Consider the following 18909-nt stretch of genomic DNA (forward strand, 5'->3'; position numbering starts at 1 on the left):
AAAAAATTAGCTGGGCATGGTGTGCATCTGTAGTCCCAGCTACTCAGGAGGCTGAGGTAGGAGAATCACCTGGGCCTGGGAGGTTGACGCTACAATGAGCTGAGATCATGCCACTGCACTCCTGGGCATGATTAAGCGACAGAGTGAGACCGTGTCTGAAAAGCGAAAAACCTTCCAACAAAGAAAAGCCTAGGACCAGATGGCTTTACAGGTGAATCCTAACAAACATTCAAAAAAAGAATTACTATCAATCCTTCTTAAACTCTTCCAAAAAATAAAACAGAGACAACCTCCAAAACCATTTTATGAGGTTCACATCACCTTAATATCAAAGACAAAAAATAACACTAAGAAGAAAACCACAGGCCAATATACCTGGTGAACAGAGATGCAAAACTCCTCAAAAAAATACTAGCAAACTGAATTCAACAGCACATTAAAAGGATCATACACTACAATCAAGTGGGATTTATCCCTAGGATGCAAGGAAGGTTCAACATATGCAAGTCAATGTGATATACCACATTAACAGATTGAAATATAAAAACTACATGATCTACTATAAAAACTACATGTTCTACTATAAAAACAGATTGAAATATAAAAACTACATGATCTACTACAAAAAATACTGCATCATTTCAATAGGTGCAGAAATAGCATTCGACAAAATTCAACATCCATTCATGATAAAAGCTCTTAACAAAATAAGTATAGAGGGGACATACTTCAACATAATAAAGATCACATATGTATTTCCATGAACAGTTCACAAAAGTAAAAAAAAAAATATATGAAAGGCCATAGCTAACATCGTAATCAATACGGAGAAACTGAAAGGTTTTTCTCTAATATCTTATCTTAGCTACAAATGCCCACTAACACCACTTCTATTCAACATAGTACTAGAAATCCTAACCAGAACAATTAGACAAGAAAAAGAAATAAAAGCCACTGAAATCAGAAAAGAAGAGGTATAATTACCTCTGTCTGCAGACCAGCCTGGGCAACATATCTCCCCCCATCTCTACAGTAAAAAAAATTTTTAGTTAGCTAAGCATGGTGGTGTGTGCCTAAAGTCCTAGCTATTTGGGAGGCTGAAACGGGAGGATCACTTAAGCACAGGAGTTAGACGTTGCAGTGAGCTGTGGTCATGCCACTGCACTCTAGACTGGGCAACAGAGCAAGACCCTCAAGAAATAAAAAAGAAAATGAAGGGTGTGTGTGTATGTGCATATGTATATATGTAATAGTCAATGGAATATTATTTAGCCTTAAAAAAAAGAAAATGAGGGCTGTGTGTGCATATGTGCATATATATATATACACATATATATACATACATATATATGTATATATATATACACACATATATACATATATACATATGTATATATATATATACACACACATATATATACACGTAATATTCAGTGGACTATTATTTAGCCTTAAAAAAAGAAGGAAATTCTGCCACTTGCAGTGTGGGTGAACCTGAAGGACATTATGCTAAGTAAAATAAGCCAGACATAGAAAGACAAATAGTGCATGATCTCACTTATGTAGATTTTAAAATAGTTAACTCACAGAAGCACACAGTAGAGTGGTGGTTGCCAGGGGTTGGAGGATGGGGGAAGTGGGGAAATGTTGGTCAAAGGGTACAAAGTTTCCATTATGCAGGATGAATAAATTCTGTGAATCTAATGTACGGCATGGTGACTATAGTTAACACTGTATTGTATACTTGAAATTTGCTGAGAGTAGATCTTGTCTTCTCAACACACACACACACGCCTACACACACAGAGGTAACTACGTGAAGTGATGGATATGTTAACTAGCTTGATGTGATGATCATTTCACAATGTACACGCATATCAAACCATCAAGTTACACCTGTTAATTATATACAGTTTCTATTTGTCAATTATACTCCACTAAGCTTTTTTTTTTCCTTTAAAGTAGAGACAGGGGTTTCATTGTTTTGCCCAGGGTGGTTTCTAACTCCTAGATTCAAGGAATTCTCCCACTTTGGCCTCCCAAAGCGCTGGGATTACAAGTGTGAGCCACCGTGCCTGGCTTTTTTACAAAGCTTTATTGGGCAGGACGAGGTGGCTCATGCCTGTGATCCCAACTGCTCAGAAGGCTGAGGTGGGAGGATTGCTTGAGGCCAGGAGTTTGAGACAAGCCTGAGCAACATCCCAAAACCTTGTCTCCAAAAAAATTTGTGAAAACATTTAGCTGGTTATGGTGCGTGCCTGTAGTCCCAACTACTGGGGAAACTAAGGAAGGAGGATCCCTTGCACCCGGAAGTTCCAGCTGCAGTAAACTGTGATACTGCCACCGTACTCCAGCCTGGGCAACAGAGCAAGACCCCATCTCTAAAACAAACAAACAAGCTTTTAAAAAAAGAATACAGTTTAATGTTGAATCAGTTAGGACTCTTTGTTACTGTTATGGGGGAAAAGAATCTGAACTTGAACTAACTTGGGCCAAAAATGAAATTTATTTGCTCCCAGATCCCAGGAAAGGATTGAGCAATACAGCTATAGAAGGGCAGGAATCCAGCTGGCCCACAAAACAGCTGGGACCAGGGGTTTCAACATCTTCAGGAGCTTCTTCCATCTCCAGATCTTGCCGTTGGCCTCATTCCTATTCACCACAATGAGATTTGTCTACAGGAAGAAAACAGGCCTCCCCATTGCACGGTTTCCAACTTCTGCCACCAAAGAGGGAATCCCTATGTTCCTTCTTCTCAAACAAGGGTGCTCTTCAGCCTGCGTGCACTGCTGCACCCATATCAATTGTTTTTCAGCCAATGTCTGTCCTAATTGGTGGGTACCTGGACCTCCCTGATTGTTGCAGATATTGATAATCACCCCTGGAATCAGGTTCAAATATCCCAGAGAAGAGGATCATTGGTATTGTTTTTCTCTAATCAGCCCTAGGCAGGGCCAGGCCATGTCAGAGCACAGCTGCTCCCACAGGAATCGTCAGGTTAAAGGAACAGAAAGAGTGATTCTCAGAATGAGGGTTGGTACTGGGCAGATCAAAAAAAGACATGCTGGCTGGGCACAGTGGCTCACAGCTGTCATCTCAGCATTTTGAGAGGCTGAGATGGGAGCATCAACTGAAGCCAGGAGCTCGAGACCAGCCTGGGCAACAAAGTGAGGCCTCCATCTCTACAAAAAAAAAAAAAAAAATATATATATATATATATATATATATAGTCTGGGCACGGTGGTACATACCTATAGTGCCAGCTACTTGGGAGGCTGAGATGAGAGGATTGTTTGAGCCCAGGAGGTCAAGGATGTAGTGGGTCCTGATACTGCCACTGCACTCCAGCTTAGGCCACAGAGTGCGACCCTGAAAAGAGAGAAAGAGAAAAAGAAAGAAAGAAAAGAAAAGAGAAAGGAAGAAAGAAAGAAAGAAAGAAAGAAAGAGAACGAAAGAAAGAAAGGAGAAAGAAAAGAGAAGAAAGAAAGAAAAAGAAAAGAAAAGAAAGAAGGAAAGAGAAAGAAAGAAAGTAAGAAGAAAGAAAGAAAGAAAAAGGAAGAGAAAGAAAGAAAGAAAAGAAAAGAAAGAAAGAGAAAGGAAGGGAAAGAGGGGAGGAAGGGAGGGAGGGAAGGAAGGAAGGAAGGAAGTCTACCATAAGTGTACTTGTAGTTTTTATTTTCCAAAATTTTAAATTTCCAAAATTTAAAAATTACTATAACTTTTAAAAGGAAAAAAATAATTTTAGGTACCAAAAGCCCCATCTTTCTTAGTTTTACTTCTACTCTGTCTTAGAATGCCATCAGCAGCTCTGTCCCATCTACGAATAAACATGGTCACACCGTATTAGAAATTCCCTAAGAAACAGGGGGCTATTGATAGCCAGCTTAGTGTTACCCACCCTGGTTAAGCAACAAAATAAGTCACTCATTTGATGTTAGAACAGGTTCCTGTTTGATGTATCCAGTTTCCTCTAAAAGTTTCAGCATTTGGGTTAAATTTTATTCAGAGTGATAGCCACACTTAATCTCCCCAAGGCGCTAACCAGAAAAAATTCAGGCCCTGACTTTGCTATCCAGGCCCATCTAGACATCCTAATCTTTTCCCTCAGCATATGTAGAGAATTCAAAAATTAACTTGCATACAAATGCAGAGAATCTATTTCCAGGTTCTGTCTAAAGCCTTTTAGTAAGATCTTCCAAATTCTTACTTTTGAATATCCCCTACCAGTGAAAGATAACTTGACTGCTGAGATATCATTCACAGAAGAGATGAGAAAAATGATTAATTTCTGAGCATGTTCAATTTCATAGACTCTTGAGCTCATAATTGAGTGGTTGAGTTCTAGTTCTTCCAGGTACAATCACACCATAGAGACATGATTTTAAAGATGAAGTTTTAGTGAGGGACTAATAAATTTTTCAGGCCAGCTCTCAAGGCTTTCTCAATTTTCTACATACTATTAAAGAGCAATACATGCCCAGTGATTAGAATGCATGCTAGTGCCCCTGGGCATAGAAACATCTGGATAACAAAATGGAATCCACCTTAAGTGTCTAAACAGCAAGCTAACAAAAATGAAAACAGCAAGCAGGTGAACAGAACAATCCCGGGGCAGCAGCCATAATCCAGAGTAATCCATTGCCATGACAGCAAACATCACAGAAACTCCCAGAGGGTGTTCAGGGCACATGTTCCATGAGAAATCCTTGATCCCTTTGTGGTTTGCTTCTTTCCTTAGTGTCTGCAGTGGGACCGTATTCCCAGGTTATGGGCCTTTTCAAAAATGCACCAGAAAAGCTCTCTGCCAGGCCACGTGCATAGCACGGTAGAGAAAACACCCTATTGCAGATTGCTAGTTTAAATGAAGGCTAACCAAATAAAGAATCAAACTAAGATGCAAAAGTTAGAAGTATGCCCAATCCAACCTGCTGGAGAAGTAGGATCATAAATGTTAATAAAGAATTGTAGACTGGGATCGTTTTATAAAAATTAATTTTAAAGGCCTGGTGCGGTGGCTCATGCCTGTAATCTCAGCACTTTGGGAGGCCGAGGTGGGTGGATCCCTTGAAGTCAGGAGTTCGAGACCACCTGGCCAACATGCTGAAACCCCTGCCTCTACTGAAAACACAAAAACTAGCCAGATGTGGCGGTGCATGCCTGTAATTCCAGCTACTCAGAAGCTGAGGCAGGAAAATTGCCTGAACCCGGGAGGTGGAGGTTGCAGTGAGCCGAGATCATGCCATTGCACTCCACCCTGGGTGACAGAGTGAGACTCTGTCTCAAAACACACACACACACACACACACACACACACAATTAATTTAAAATTTCGTGCGTAGGCCCAGACATGATGGCTTATGCCTATAATCCCAGCACTTTTGAGGCCAAGGCAGGAGGATCACTTGAGGCCAGAAGTTTGAGACCAGCCTAAACAACACAGCGAGATCCTATATCTCTACAAAAACATTTACAAAAATTAGCTGGTTATGATGGCACGCATCTTTAATCTTAGCTACTCAGGAGGCTGAGGCGGGATGATTGCTTGAGCCCAAAAGTTCGTGGTTGCAGTGAGCTATGATCATGCCACTGCACTCCAGCCTGTGTGACAGAGCAAGACCCTGTCTGAAAAAAAAGTTATGTATAATCAACTAATTCTAGAGTTCGTAACTTTCTTCAATACTGTTTTTTTTTTTTTTTTAAATATTACAATGGCATCTGTCCAATTCTCCACAGGGAAAAGTGTCATGGTCTTTCATCAGATGAAAGGTGCAGTCTGGATTTCAGTCAACGTGATAGAACATTGTACCCCTCCAGATTCACACCCTAAGTGTTTGGGAATTAAAGTCCCCCAATCTTTTTCTTCTTATTAAATCACAAGGGCCGTACTGGCATGGTGATTAGCAATTCTGGCCTGGAAAAAAAAAAAATTCTAGCACAGCTGCAAGAAAACAGACAAAAAGAACAGCTGGGAAGACCTGGCCTATTTTTGCTTTGCATTTAGTTGGCAAAACAAAACTCCCTTCTGGAGGAATTCCCACTTTATTCCACCACATTTATCATCTCCTTTTTTCTATTTCTTTTTATTCATTTTTTCTTTCCTTAATATTGCTGTCTTTTTCTTCACAGAGTATTTCCTTATTTTTTCATTCATTTAACAAATATCCATTGCATGCCTAGTATAGGTGAGAAACTCTGCCAGGCACTGTAGGATGTAGAAAGATAAGTTAAACATGAGCACTGACATCCAAAACCTTATTATCCTAATAGACGGTGTGACTGGTATGTAAATAAGTCAAATCAAAAGTAAAAGGTGGCCAGGTGCCGTGGCTCACGCCTGTAATCCCAGCACTTTGGGAGGCTGAGGCAGGTGGATCACTTGAGGTCAGAAGTTCGAGACCAGCCTGGCCAACATGGTGAAACCCCATCTCTACTAAAAATACAAAAATCAGCCAGGCATAGTGGCAGGTGCCTGTAATCTCAGCTACTTGGGAGGCTGAAGCACAAGAATCGCTGGAACCCAGAAGGCGGAGGTTGCAGTGAGCTGAGATCACGCCACTGCACTCCAGCCTGGGTAACAGAGCAAGGCTCCGTCTCAATAAAAATTAAAAAAAGTAAAATGTAGGTGATAAGAGATAAAATAAATATAAAGTGACATAGAAACTCAGGAGAGCAATTCATTCCAGTTTGAGGGCTTAGTGAAAGTCTGTAGAGGAGGTGTCTGAATAAAGGGCATTCTGGGCAGAAAACAAAACAAACAAACCAAAAAAAGCCCAGCATGAGCAAAGGCAATAATCTCTAAAAAACATGGAGTGATTGAATTTGACTAGAGCATCAGTGCTCAAGGTGTAGTCCTGGACCATCAGGACCGGCATCATTTGATATCTTGTTACACATGTAAATCCTTAAACCCCACCCCAGGTCTACTCAATCAAAGACTCTGTGGTAGGACCCAGCAATTTATGATGTAACAAGCCCTCCAAGAGATTCTGGTGCTTATTCAAGTTTGGAAGTCACTGAATCAAGGTATAGGATACCTGGCGTCGGAGATCTGCTTGAAAAGTAAGATTGGAATAAATAAAAGAAAATCAACCTTAAAAGGATAGTTGGGTGCTAGCTTTGACAGCATATACACTAAATTAGAATGACACAGAGATTAGCATGCCCTCTGCAAAAGGATGAGATGTAATTTTGTGAAGCATTCTAATATTTTTTTAAAAGGAAGGTGGAAAAAATAGACAAATAGGACTACATAAAACTTAAAAACCTTTTTGTGTCAAAGAACATAATCAATGAAGTAAAAAGGGAACCTATAGAATGGGTTGAAATAGTAGCAAGTCATGTCTGAAAAGGGGTTAATGTGCAGAATGTATAAAGAACCCCTAAAACTCAACAAAAAAAATCCCCAGTTTTTAAAAGGGCAAACGACTTGAACAGACATCATAGACATCTCTAAAGATGCTATACAAGGCCGGCTGTGGTGGCTCACACCTGTAATCCCAGTACTTTTGGAGGCCAAATCAGGTGGATCACTTGAGATCAGGAGTTTGAGACCAGCCTGGCCAACATGGTGAAACCCTGCCTCTACTAAAAATACAAAAATTAGCCCGGCATGGTGGCACATGCCTGTAGTCCCAGCTACCTGGGAGGCTGAGGTAGGAGAATCGCTTGAGCCCAGGAGGTGGAGGTCGCAGTGGGCTGATATCACACCATTGCACTCCAGCCTAGGTGACAGAGTGAGACCGTGTCTCAAAAAAAACACACGAAAATGATACACAAATAGCCAACAAACATATGGAAAGATGCTCAATGTCACTAGTCACCAGGGAAATGAAAATCAAAACCTCAATGAGATATCACCTCACACTCATTAGGACAAGTACAATTAAAAACAAATTAAAAACCCAGAAAATAACAAGGTCAAGATGTGGAGAAATCAGCATCCTTGCACACTGTTGGTGGGATTATAAAATGTTGCAACCTCTATGGAAAACAGTAGGCAGCTTCTCAAAAAATTAAAAATAGCACTATTATGATTCAGCAATTCCACTTCTGGGTATACATCCAAAAGAATTGAAAGAGGAGTCTCAAAAAGATATTTGCATACCCATGTTCACAGCAGCATTTATTCATGGTACCCAAGAGGTGAAAGCAATCCAAGCGTCTACCAAAGGATGACTGGATAAACAAAATGTGGTCTATGCGTACAATGGAATATTATTCAGCCTTAGAAAGGAAGACAATCCAGCTGTGCACGGTAGGTAGCTCACACTGGTAATCCCAGCACTTTGAGAGGCCAAGGTGGGCGGATCACCTGAGGTCGGGAGTTCAAGACCAGCCTGACCAACATGGAAAAACCCCATCTCTACTAAAAATACAAAATTAGCTGGGCGTGGTGGCACATGCCTGTAATCCCAGCTAACTCGGGAGGCTGAGGCAGGAGAATCACTTGAACCCTGGAGGTGGAGGTTGCTGTGAGCCGAGATTGCGCCATCGCAGTCCAGCCTGGGAAGACAGTAGCAAAACTCCGTCTCAAAACAAAAACAAAAACAAAAACAAAACAAAACAAAACAAAAAAAGGAAGAAAATCCTGTTACATGCTGCAACGTGATGAACTTTGAGAATATTATGCTAAGTGAAATAAGCAAATCACAAAAAGATGAATACTGTATGATTCCACTAATATGAAGTAGTCATCAAATTTATAGAAACAAAAAGTAGAATGGTGGGTACCAAAGGATGAGGAGGAGGAAAGGGGAAGTTATTATTGAATGGGTATAAAGTTTTGAATTTGCAAGATGAAAAAGACTGGGAGATCTGTTTCACAACAATGTGAATATACTTAACAATATTAAACTGCACACTTAAAAATGGCTAAGATGGTAGATTTTATGCTATGTGATTTTTTAGCATCAGTGTTTTTTTTTAACAGGAAGGTGGGATAATTGAGGGCTTGAAATTCTAACACCTTTTCCTTCCATTGGTCAATTCCTTCCATTGGTCTATTAATCCTTTCTTTTCTTACATTTGATCTTGAGCTCTTATGTGTTGGAAGTATTTTTTTTTAATTTTTGCTTTTGTTTTTACTATTACTTCAATCTCTTTGTGATAGGTCTCTTCAGATTTCCATTTCTTCTTGGATCAGTTTACATAGTTTGTGTCTCTTTAGAAATTCGTCTATTTCATATCTGCTGTCTGATTTGTTTGCATACAATTGTTCAAAATATCCCCTCATAATTTTTTTATTTCTGTAGAGTCGGAAGTAATCAAGTCTTCTTTTTTTCTTGGTTAGTTTAGCTAATATTTTGTCAATTTTGTTGGTCTTTCCAAAGATTAACATGTTGTTTTGTTGATTTTCTCTCTTGTTTTTCTATTCTGTATTTCACTTATTTCCATTAGAGTCTTTATTCTATCCTTCCTTCTACTTGTTTTTGGGTTTAGTTTTCCCTTCCTTTTCCAGTGTCTTAAGGTGAAAGTTTAGATTATTGATTTTAGATCTTTCTTCTTCATTAATATTGGCATTTACAGCTATAAATTTCCCTCTAAGCAGCGGGTTAGATGCATCCCGTAAGTTTGGGTATACTGTGTTTTTATTTTCACTCATCTCAAACTATTTTCTAATTTCTCTAATTACTGAGATTCAGCCATTTTTCTTGAATGCATACTTCCTGAATTCCTGCCAGCATTTGATTAATTTCTAGAGCCCTAAAAGAGTTGATTCTTCCCTTTTTTGCCAGTTTTCTCATTATTTTCATAGAGGAGAAATTTTTCAGAGGTCCTTTCTCTGACATTTTTGCTGACATCTTCCTTCCTTCCTTTCTCTCTTTCTCCCTTTCTTTTTCTGAGACAGAATCTCACTCTGTCACCCAGGTTGGAGTGCAGTGGCGTGATCTCAGCTCACTGCAACCTCTGCCTCCCAGGTTCAAGCGATTCTCCTGCCTCAGCCTCCGGAGTAGCTGGGATTACAGGCACCTGCCACCACGCCCGGCTAATTTTTGTATTTTTAGTAGAGACAGGGTTTCATCATGTTGGCCAGGCTGGTCTCAAACTCCTGACCTCAAGTGAGGAGTTCATTTGGCCTCCCGCCTTGGCCTCCCAAAGTGCAGGGATTACAGGTGTGAGCCACTGCGCCCTGCCAGACATCATTTTTTCTTGCATTTCAAACCTTGGTGGGAGCTTTCCTCCCTCAGCTCAGTGGTATCCTCATGGCCTGGGACAAGGCCTCTGGCCTCTTTTCTCTGAACATCACTGTCCTAGTCTGCTGGGACTGCTGTAACAAAATACTATAGACTGGGTGGCTCATACAACAGACATTTAGTTCTCACAGTTCTGGCAGCTGGGAAGTTGCCCTCACTGAGGAACTAAATAGGCAGGCACCCTGATCTTGGACTTCTTACATCATTAATTCAAATGCAAAGGGATTTACTCTGAGGGAAACTGATGAAAGTTTTTCTTGGCTTTATGCTGGGGGCGGTACTAGGAGACGTCACCCTGTGAGGTCACTCTCAGTTCCTCCCTCCTCCTTTCTCTTACCTTTCACCCAGTCCCTGAGATAAGACAGGTTTGGAGCCCACCAAGATGATTTGATCATTCCTTGGGCTTAGTCTGAAGCGATTCAAGACCATGGTTCCTGCTGATCGAGTGGCAAGAGCATTGGCTTTAGAGTCCAATGTAAATTGGCCTAAACTCAGCTGTGCCACCCACTGCATAGGCCCCTGGCAAGTCCCTTACCATCCTTGAGTCTCAGTTTACTTTTCCGTAAAATGGGGGTAATACTATTCATTTTAGGGAGTTCCTAAAAAGATTAAATTGAGTAATGTATGCATTTGAAGTGCCCAAGAGACTGCCAAACTTCTAGATAGGGCTTGATAATAATTATGCCTCAGTATTATGCAGTAAGGGTGACTTACATAGCCTTGTCAATAATCTTTTCCTTTATTAAATAAATAGTTCTCTCTGAAAGTTATTTCTTATATTTAATCTCAATTCCAGATTGTATTTATTTATTTTTTATTTTATTTATTTATTTTTTTCTGAGATGGAGTCTTGCTGTGTCAACCAGGCTGGAGTGCAGTAGCATGATCTTGGCTCACTGCAATCTCTGCCTTTTGGGTTCAAGTGATTCTCCTGCCTCAGCCTCCCAAGAAGCTGGGATTACAGATGCATGCCACCATGCCTGGCTAATTTTTTTTGTATTTTTAGTTGAGACGAGGTTTCATTGGCCAGGCTGGTATCAAACGCCTGACCTCAGGTGATCCGCCCACCTCGGCCTCCCAAAGTGCTGGGATTACAGGTGTGAGCCACTGCACCCCAGATTGTATTTAACGCCTTTCCTTCAGTCTTAGCTAGAAAAATAGAAAAGAAAAAGGAAAAGAAATGGCTGCTAACACTGCCTCCAGAACCCTTCCCAGCCTGCATTAAAGCTGTCCCTTGGTCGCCTTATCATTAATCTAGATGTCTTTGCTCAGCCTCTCTGCTCTCCGTCTCTTTACTCCTCCTTTGATAATCCTTTACCCACTTTCGTGTTGCTCTTTCTTGCATCTCTTCCTATGTGTATTAACTGATGTATTCTGCAGGTCAGTGGACTGCAAAGGTCAAAGTCTGTGTGTCTGAGACTTGGATTCAGCTGTCAGCCCCCAGCCTCTTAGACAATTCAAGACAGGGTTAAAGTTGCAATCAGAGACAATGAGGCTGCAAGAGAAACAAAGGCTGGATTTGATGGGCAACTGGGACAGCTGGAGATGACAAAATCTCTTTAGACTGATTTTTCCTGAGGTCAAAAGACTTGGGAGGGTGGGGTAGAGCAAGGAGTGTTCAAGAATAACTGTAAACATGAGCCTTGCACACATATAAAACACGGGTCAGAAAATGCTGGGCCTATTTCATTAATTTTCACAAAAGATTCCCTCAGACTTTTCAGTCTCTTTTTTAAGTAATCGATGCATGCCCTAAATCCCATTCATTCATTCTTCCTTTATTTGTTTATTTTTCATTATCTGCCCTACCCGATTTATTATGCACTTAATTGTCATATTCCCTTTTGTTACTGGTTTCTTTGCCATTTTTCTGACTGGTCACTCTTGTCCTCATTACAGATCTTTCAAGGCCATTTATTTGATATAATGAAAAGAATGAAGTTTGGAATCTGATGGTTCAGCCACTAGGAGTTGCACAACCTTCAACAAGTGACAATAGGCCTATTTCACAATGACCTCCCAGAACTGTTAGAGCTCTGAAGCACAACCAACCTTTACTTAGCAAAGCCTGCTCTTGGAGTTGGTGTTATGGTTTGAGTTCTGCCCTCCCCAAATTTATATTCCTAAAATTTCTAACCCCCAATGTGGAATGTGATGGCATTTGGAGATGGGCGTTTGTGAGGTGTTAATAATTAGGTTTAGATGCAGACGTGAAGGTGGGGCACTCATGATGGGATTAGTGCCCTTATAAGAAGAGACACAAGACAGCTTGGTCTCTCTCTCCCTCTCTTCCTCTCCACGTGAGGAAACAAAGGGACGGGGCCATCTGCAAGCCAAAAGAGAACCTTCACCAGGAACCAGATAGGCCAGCACCTTGGTCTTAGACTTCCCAGCCCCTAGAATTATGAGAAATAAATGACTGTAGTTTAAGCCACCCAGCCTGTGGTATTTTTTCATGGCAGCGCCAGCTGACTAAGAAAATGGATTTTCAGGAATAAAGATGAGCTTGATTTTCCTCATGACCAATGGCTGGCATTTGTGAGTAAGAGAACTTACACTCTATGTCTGTGGTGAAAATAGAGGTAGGTAGCACTGGGTGTGGTGGCTTACACCTCTAATTCCAGCTATTCTGGAGGCTGAATTCGGAGGATCGCTTGAGCCCAGGAGTTTGAGTCCAGCCTGGGCAACATAGCGAGACCTTGTTTCAAAAGAAGAAAAATAGAAGTAGATAAGTTTCACTGTCCCAGGATCTACCATCAAACCTCTAGACAATCTAGGGTCTTACCCTGATTTCATTCACATCAGAATCATCGGGGGAGTTGTTTTTTGTTTTTTGGCTTTTTTTTTTTTTTGAGACGGAGTTTCACTCTTGTGGCCCAGGCTGGAGGGCAGTGGTGCGATCTCAGCTCATTGCAACCTCTGCCTCCCAGGTTCAAGTGATTCTCCTGCCTCAGCCGCCCAAGTAGCTGGGATTACAGGTGCCTGCCACCACACCTGGCTAATTTTTTGTATTTTTTTAGTAGAGATGGGGTTTTGCCATGTTGGGCAGGCTGGTCTTGAACTCCTGACCTCAGATGATCTGCTCTCCTTGGTCTCTCAAAGTGTTGGGATTACAGGCGTGAGCCACCACGCCCTGATTTTTGGCTTTCATCATAGTACCTCACATCCAGAGCGTCTATGATTTCGGCCTGTGGTCTCTCCATGAAGGGGTAAGGAGTGAGAAGGGGGCCCTGAAATTGATTGGCTGCATGCACTCTGCCAGGCACTGTCTGTGTCAGGCATTCTTCACACACATCATTCTGTCTGTTCATTCTCACAGTAATCCCATCAAGAAGATGTTAACAGCCCCATTTTAGAAAGGAAGAACCAGGTTTCAGCAGTCCTGCCCAAGCTTCCACAGTCATAAGGTAGAGCTAGGATTAGAACAGTAACAAAATAAATTAGCATACTCTTGAAGGAAAAGAAAAAAAATGGCAACAGCTAATGTTTCTCTCCTGGGCTTAATGCCTTGCATCTTTTATCTCATGGAATCCTTTCAACAATCTTTTGTACATTAGCTTTTTTTTTTTTGAGATGGAGCCTCGCTCTGTCACCCAGGCTGGAGTGCAGTGGTGTGATCTCGGCTCCCTGCAACCTCCACCTCCCAGGTTCAAGCAATCCTCCTGCCTCAGCCTTTCAAGTAGCTGGAACCACAGGCGCCTGCCACCATGCCTGGCTAATTTTTTTGTATTTTTAGTAGAGACGGGGTTTTGTCATATTGGCCAGGCTGGTCTCGAACTCCTGAACTCCTGACCCATCTGCCTCAGACTTCCAAAGTGCTGGGATTACAGGCATGAGCCACCGCGCCCGGCCTAGATTGTCTTTTATATCCCCACTTCACACATGATAAAACAGAAATGAAAGCGTAGAGACATTAAGCAATCCATCCAAGGTCACACAGCAGTAGAGTCGGATCTGTCTGGCAGTAAAGGCTGTGATCTTGGCCACAGTATGACACACTCTCATCCTTCCCTTAACAAAGTCCACACCCATTGTATATGTGCCACCCCTGCGACTCAGGTGCTCCTGTCACTTGCAATTTCTCTCTTTACGTTTCAATTAATCTTTTTTTGTTTGTTTTTTGTTTTGAGACAAAGTCTTGCTCTGTCACCCAGACTGGAGTGCAGCGGCGTGATCCCGGCTCACTGCAACCTCCGCCTCTGGGTTCAAGTCATTCTCCTGCCTCAGCCTTCCCAGTAGCTGGGACTATAGACGCATGTCACCATGCCCCGCTAATTTTTGTATTTTTTGTAGAGACAGGGTTTTGCCATGTTGTCTAGGCTGGTCTCAAACTCCTGACCTCAAGTGATCCACCCGCCTGGGCCTCCCAAAGTGCTGGGATTACAGGCATGGGCCACCATGCCCAGCCCTTTCAACTAATTTTATGAGACATACCCAACCTGACAAGGAAGATCCAGGCAAGCCTCACTGATGCGCATTGCTCATCTCTAACACAACCCAGCCAAAGTCACTGATGGAGAGAGAATCTCTTCCATAAATTAGAGCACAAAGTTGTTGAATCATAGTTAATTTATCCAAGAATAAACATTTCTGTTGGTTTCTGAACATTTGATTTAGAAATTACACAGATTTAAAGGAAGCATTTATAGTCACTGCAATGACACAGTGAACGTCAGATGCAGGTCCTAGTTATTAAGCACATTTGAAAGAAAGCAAGCTTTATCCGGTTTGAATTCAAGAGGCTTTACAAAAAAATGCATAGCTAAGATAATCAGTAAAAAGAGGAGTTAGGATTTTTGAATACAAGGCAAGCCGGTTTCAACCTCATTTTATCCTCTGCCTGTCCTCCCATTCATCTTGATAATGCTTTGCCAAGTCACTGCAAGCTTTTGCTTGAATTAACTAGCCATATTTTATTATGTCCAGAACACACACTAACAGAGACTGCAGAACAAAGGGTAAAAATCAAGGATAAAGGGAGGAAGGACAGCTCTGTATTACAGGTAGAAGAGTCTCTTCACTTCTACTGCAGATTGAGTCGGGAGAAACTGTGACTAAGAATAGCTACACGGCCGGGATTGGTCATACGAGCCCACAGGCACTGGCAGCTGAGGTGGCTGCTGTCTGCTTAAATTGCTTTCCGGTGGCGAACACTTAATTGTAATTGAGACAGAGTTCAGGTTTATTTTCTGCTCATTCCCTGCATCCTGCTCTTGTTCTCGATAAGCTTTTCCCCTGCCCTGGCGCCCACTGCACCCTCCATTTCCCAAGGAGCCCAGCTAGCCCCGACAATGTGATTAAGTGTCCTCTGTAGACGTGAGTCCTTGCTTCTGCTGGGTGCCTCTCTGTGTCAGCAGCAAATCAGCCTGCAGACCAGGGGTAGTGTTTCTGGAGGATCAGGTGAGGATGCCTGGACTCTGCACAGTTGGAAGCTGTTCGTGAGATAATGGTACCTCTTGTTTTCATGTGCAGCTTTATATCAACAGTCCCTTGGTTTCTCCCATTGGAAATCAGCTACAGATATGAGCCGTGTAAGAATATAAGTACTGTAGGCTGGGTGAGGTGGCTCACACCTGTAATCCTAGCACTTTGGGAGGCCAAGGCGGGCAGATCACTTGAGGTCAGGAGTTCGAGACCAGCTTGGCCAACATGATGAAAACCCATCTCTACTAAAAATACAAAAATTAGCTGGGCATGGTGGTGTACACCTGTAGTCCCAGCTACTTGGGAGGCTGAGGTAGGAGAATCACTTGAGCCGGGGAGGCAGAGGTTGCAGTGACCCAAGATCACGCCACTGCACTCCAGCCTGGGAGACAGAGGGAGACTCTGTCTCAAAAAAAAAAAAAAAAAAAAAAAAGAATGTAAGTATTGGATGTCCTGGCCAGAGCAATAAGGCAAGAGAAATAAATAAAAGGCATCCAAATTAGAAAAGAGAAAGTCAAATTGTCCCTCTTTACTGTTAATATGATCTTATATCTAGAAAAACGCAGACTCCACCAAAAAACTCTTAAATCTAATAAATACATTAAGTAACATTGTAGGATACAAAATTGATGTACAAAATCGGTAGCATTTCTATACACCAATAATGAACTAGCTGAGAAAAAAATCAAGAAAGCAATCCTATTTGGCAGATTTTATGGCTAAGATCTCAAAACAACAAAAAACTAAAACAAAAATAGACAAATAGAACTATATTAAATGAAAAAGCTTCTGCACAGCAAAGGAAACAATAGAGTGAAGAGACAACCTGTTGAATGGGAGAAATTATTTGCAAACATTCATCCTACAAGGGATTAATATCCTGAATACACAAGGAACTCAAATCAGTCAACAATAAAATGTTTAAAATGAGCGCGGTGGCTCATGCCTGTAATCCCAGCACTTTGGGAGGCCAAGGCAGGCAGATCATGAGGTCATGAGTTCGAGACCAGCCTGGCCAATGTGGCAAAACCCTGTCTCTACTAAAAATACAAAAATTAGCCAGGTGTGGTGGCGGGCGCCTGTAATCCCAGCTACTTGGGAGGCTGAGGCAGGAGAATCACTAGAACCCAGGAGGCGGAGGTTGTAGTGAGCTGAGATTGTGCGATTGCACTCCAACCTGGGCAACAAGAGCAAGACTCCATCTAAAAAAAAAAAAAAGGTCCCATTAAAAAGTGGGCAAATGGCCAGGCGTGAGGGCTCATGCCTGTAATCCTAGCACTTTGGGAGGCTGAGGTGAGTGGATTGCTTGAGTCTAGAAGTTCAAGACCAGCCTGGGCAACATGGTGAAACCCTGTGTCTACTAAAAATACAAAAAATTAGCCGGGCATGGTGGCACATGCCTGTAGTCCCAGCTACTCAGAGGGCTGAGGTGGGAGGATCACCTGAGCTCAGGAGATCAAGACTGTAGTGAGCCCTGATAGTACCACTGCACTCCAGCCTGGACAACAGAGTAAGATCTTGTTTAAAAAAAAAAAAGTGGGTGAATGACAACATATTTCTCAAAAGAGGACATACAAATGGCCAATAGGTACATGAAGAAACTTCTAGACTCAAGCAATCCACTCACCTCAGTCTCCCAAAGTGCTAGGATTACAGGCATGAGCCCTCATGCCTGGCCATTTGCCCACTTTTTAACGGGACCTTTTTTTTTTTTTTTTTGAGATGGAGTCTTGCTCTTGTTGCCCAGGCTGGAGTGCAATGGCACAATCTCAGCTCACTGCAACCTCCAACTCCTGGGTTCAAGCGATTCTCTGCCTCAGCCTCCCGAGTAGCTAGGATTACAGGCGCTCATTATCACTAATCATCAGAGAAATGTAAATCAAAGCCACAATGAGATAATCACATTACCCCAGTTAGAATGGCTATTACTGAGACCGCTTTTGCAAAGATGCTGACTGTGAGAGAATCTAGCATGGCTGACTCGACCTTCCTTCTAGCCTCGCAAGCTGGCTGTCTTTGCTCATTCCTGGTCACAGGCCAAGCTAACCATAGGAGGAATTTAGTTTACATTTAACTTGGAAGCAAAGATGATAATAGTCCCTCCTTAAAACTGACACCCTCTTTGCTCAGGGGCCAAAACTCACCTTTGTGAAAGGTGATTAGGATTGGCTGGGTGCGGTGGCTCACGCCTGTAATCCCAGCACTTTGGGAGGCAGAGGTGGGCGGATCATGAGGTCAGGAGATCGAGACCATCCTGGCTAACACAGTGAAACCCCGCCTCTACTAAAAATACAAAAAAAAAAAATTAGCCGGATGAGGTGGCGGGCAGCTGTAGTCCCAGCTACTCGGGAAGCTGAGGCAGGAGAATGGCGTGAACCCGGGAGGTGGAGCTTGCAGTGAGCCGAGATTGTGCCACTGCACTCCAGCCTGGGCGACAGAGCGAGACTCCATTTCAAACAAAAAAAAAAAGGTGATTAGGATTAAAGGAGGGGCCTGAATTCCGCTAAAATGTAGACATAGTTTCTACAATTGCTTACTGTGAGAAGCCATGTGGCCAGAGGTCACAAAATTTATGAACTTCCCCAGTTGCTTCTATAGGTAACATAATTATTGTAGAACCTAAGATTGGTCTTTTAAGATGTTTTTCGGACTTTGGTGTTCTGGCAACCGACTGACCCAACCTGAACCTGTGACTCATGACTCAACCAGTCCTGTGGCCCCACTCAGAAGCAGACTCAGTACAGGACAATTTTCCACACCCCTCGGACTTCATCCTCAACCAATCAGCAGCACCCATTCCCTAGGTCTTTGCCCACCAAATTATTCATTAAAACTCTAGCCTCTGAGTTCTCAGGGAGATCAATGTGAGTGGTAACTAGTTCTTTCACGTGACTGGACTTGTGTTAATTAAACTCTTACTTTACTGTAACACCACAGTCTCAGCGAATTGGTTTTGTCTGTGCAGCAGACAGGAAGAATCTGTCAGGTAATCACATTATTAAAAAGACCAAAAATAACAGATGCTGGTGAGGATGCTGAGAAAAAGAAACTGTACACAGTTGGTGAGAATGTAAAGTTGTACAACCATTATGGAAAACAGTATACAGATTTCTCCAAAAACAAAAACAAAACCACTATTCAATCCAGCAATCCCATTACTGAATATTTTACCCAAAGGAAAAGAAATCGGTATATCAAAGGGATACCTGTACTTGCATGTTTATTGCAGCACTATTCACAATAGCCAAGAGATGGAATCAACCTAAGTATCCATCAGTGGATGAACAAATAA

General features: G+C 42.1%; 1 long non-coding RNA gene and 1 other non-coding gene across 6 annotated transcripts in view; one reads left to right on the top strand and one right to left on the bottom strand.

The window, feature by feature from the left end:
• LOC129534289 (uncharacterized) overlaps nucleotides 1-18909 on the bottom strand; it is a 77831-nt gene that overhangs the window by 44657 nt on the left and 14265 nt on the right. Inside the window, exon 2 of one of the 5 annotated variants that reach the window (XR_008680821.1) lies at nucleotides 3252-3369. The exons of the other annotated variants lie outside the window; for them this stretch is intronic. This is a non-coding gene — a long non-coding RNA (uncharacterized lncRNA). The remainder of the gene's footprint in view (nucleotides 1-3251; nucleotides 3370-18909) is intronic. 5 annotated transcript variants of the gene reach the window in all.
• Nucleotides 7108-7210, top strand: LOC115935118 (U6 spliceosomal RNA). The gene has a single exon (XR_004070824.1). It is a non-coding gene; the product is annotated as a U6 spliceosomal RNA (small nuclear RNA).

Source organism: Gorilla gorilla, chromosome 5, assembly GCF_029281585.2.
Source record: "Gorilla gorilla gorilla isolate KB3781 chromosome 5, NHGRI_mGorGor1-v2.1_pri, whole genome shotgun sequence".
NCBI lineage: Eukaryota > Metazoa > Chordata > Mammalia > Primates > Hominidae > Gorilla > Gorilla gorilla.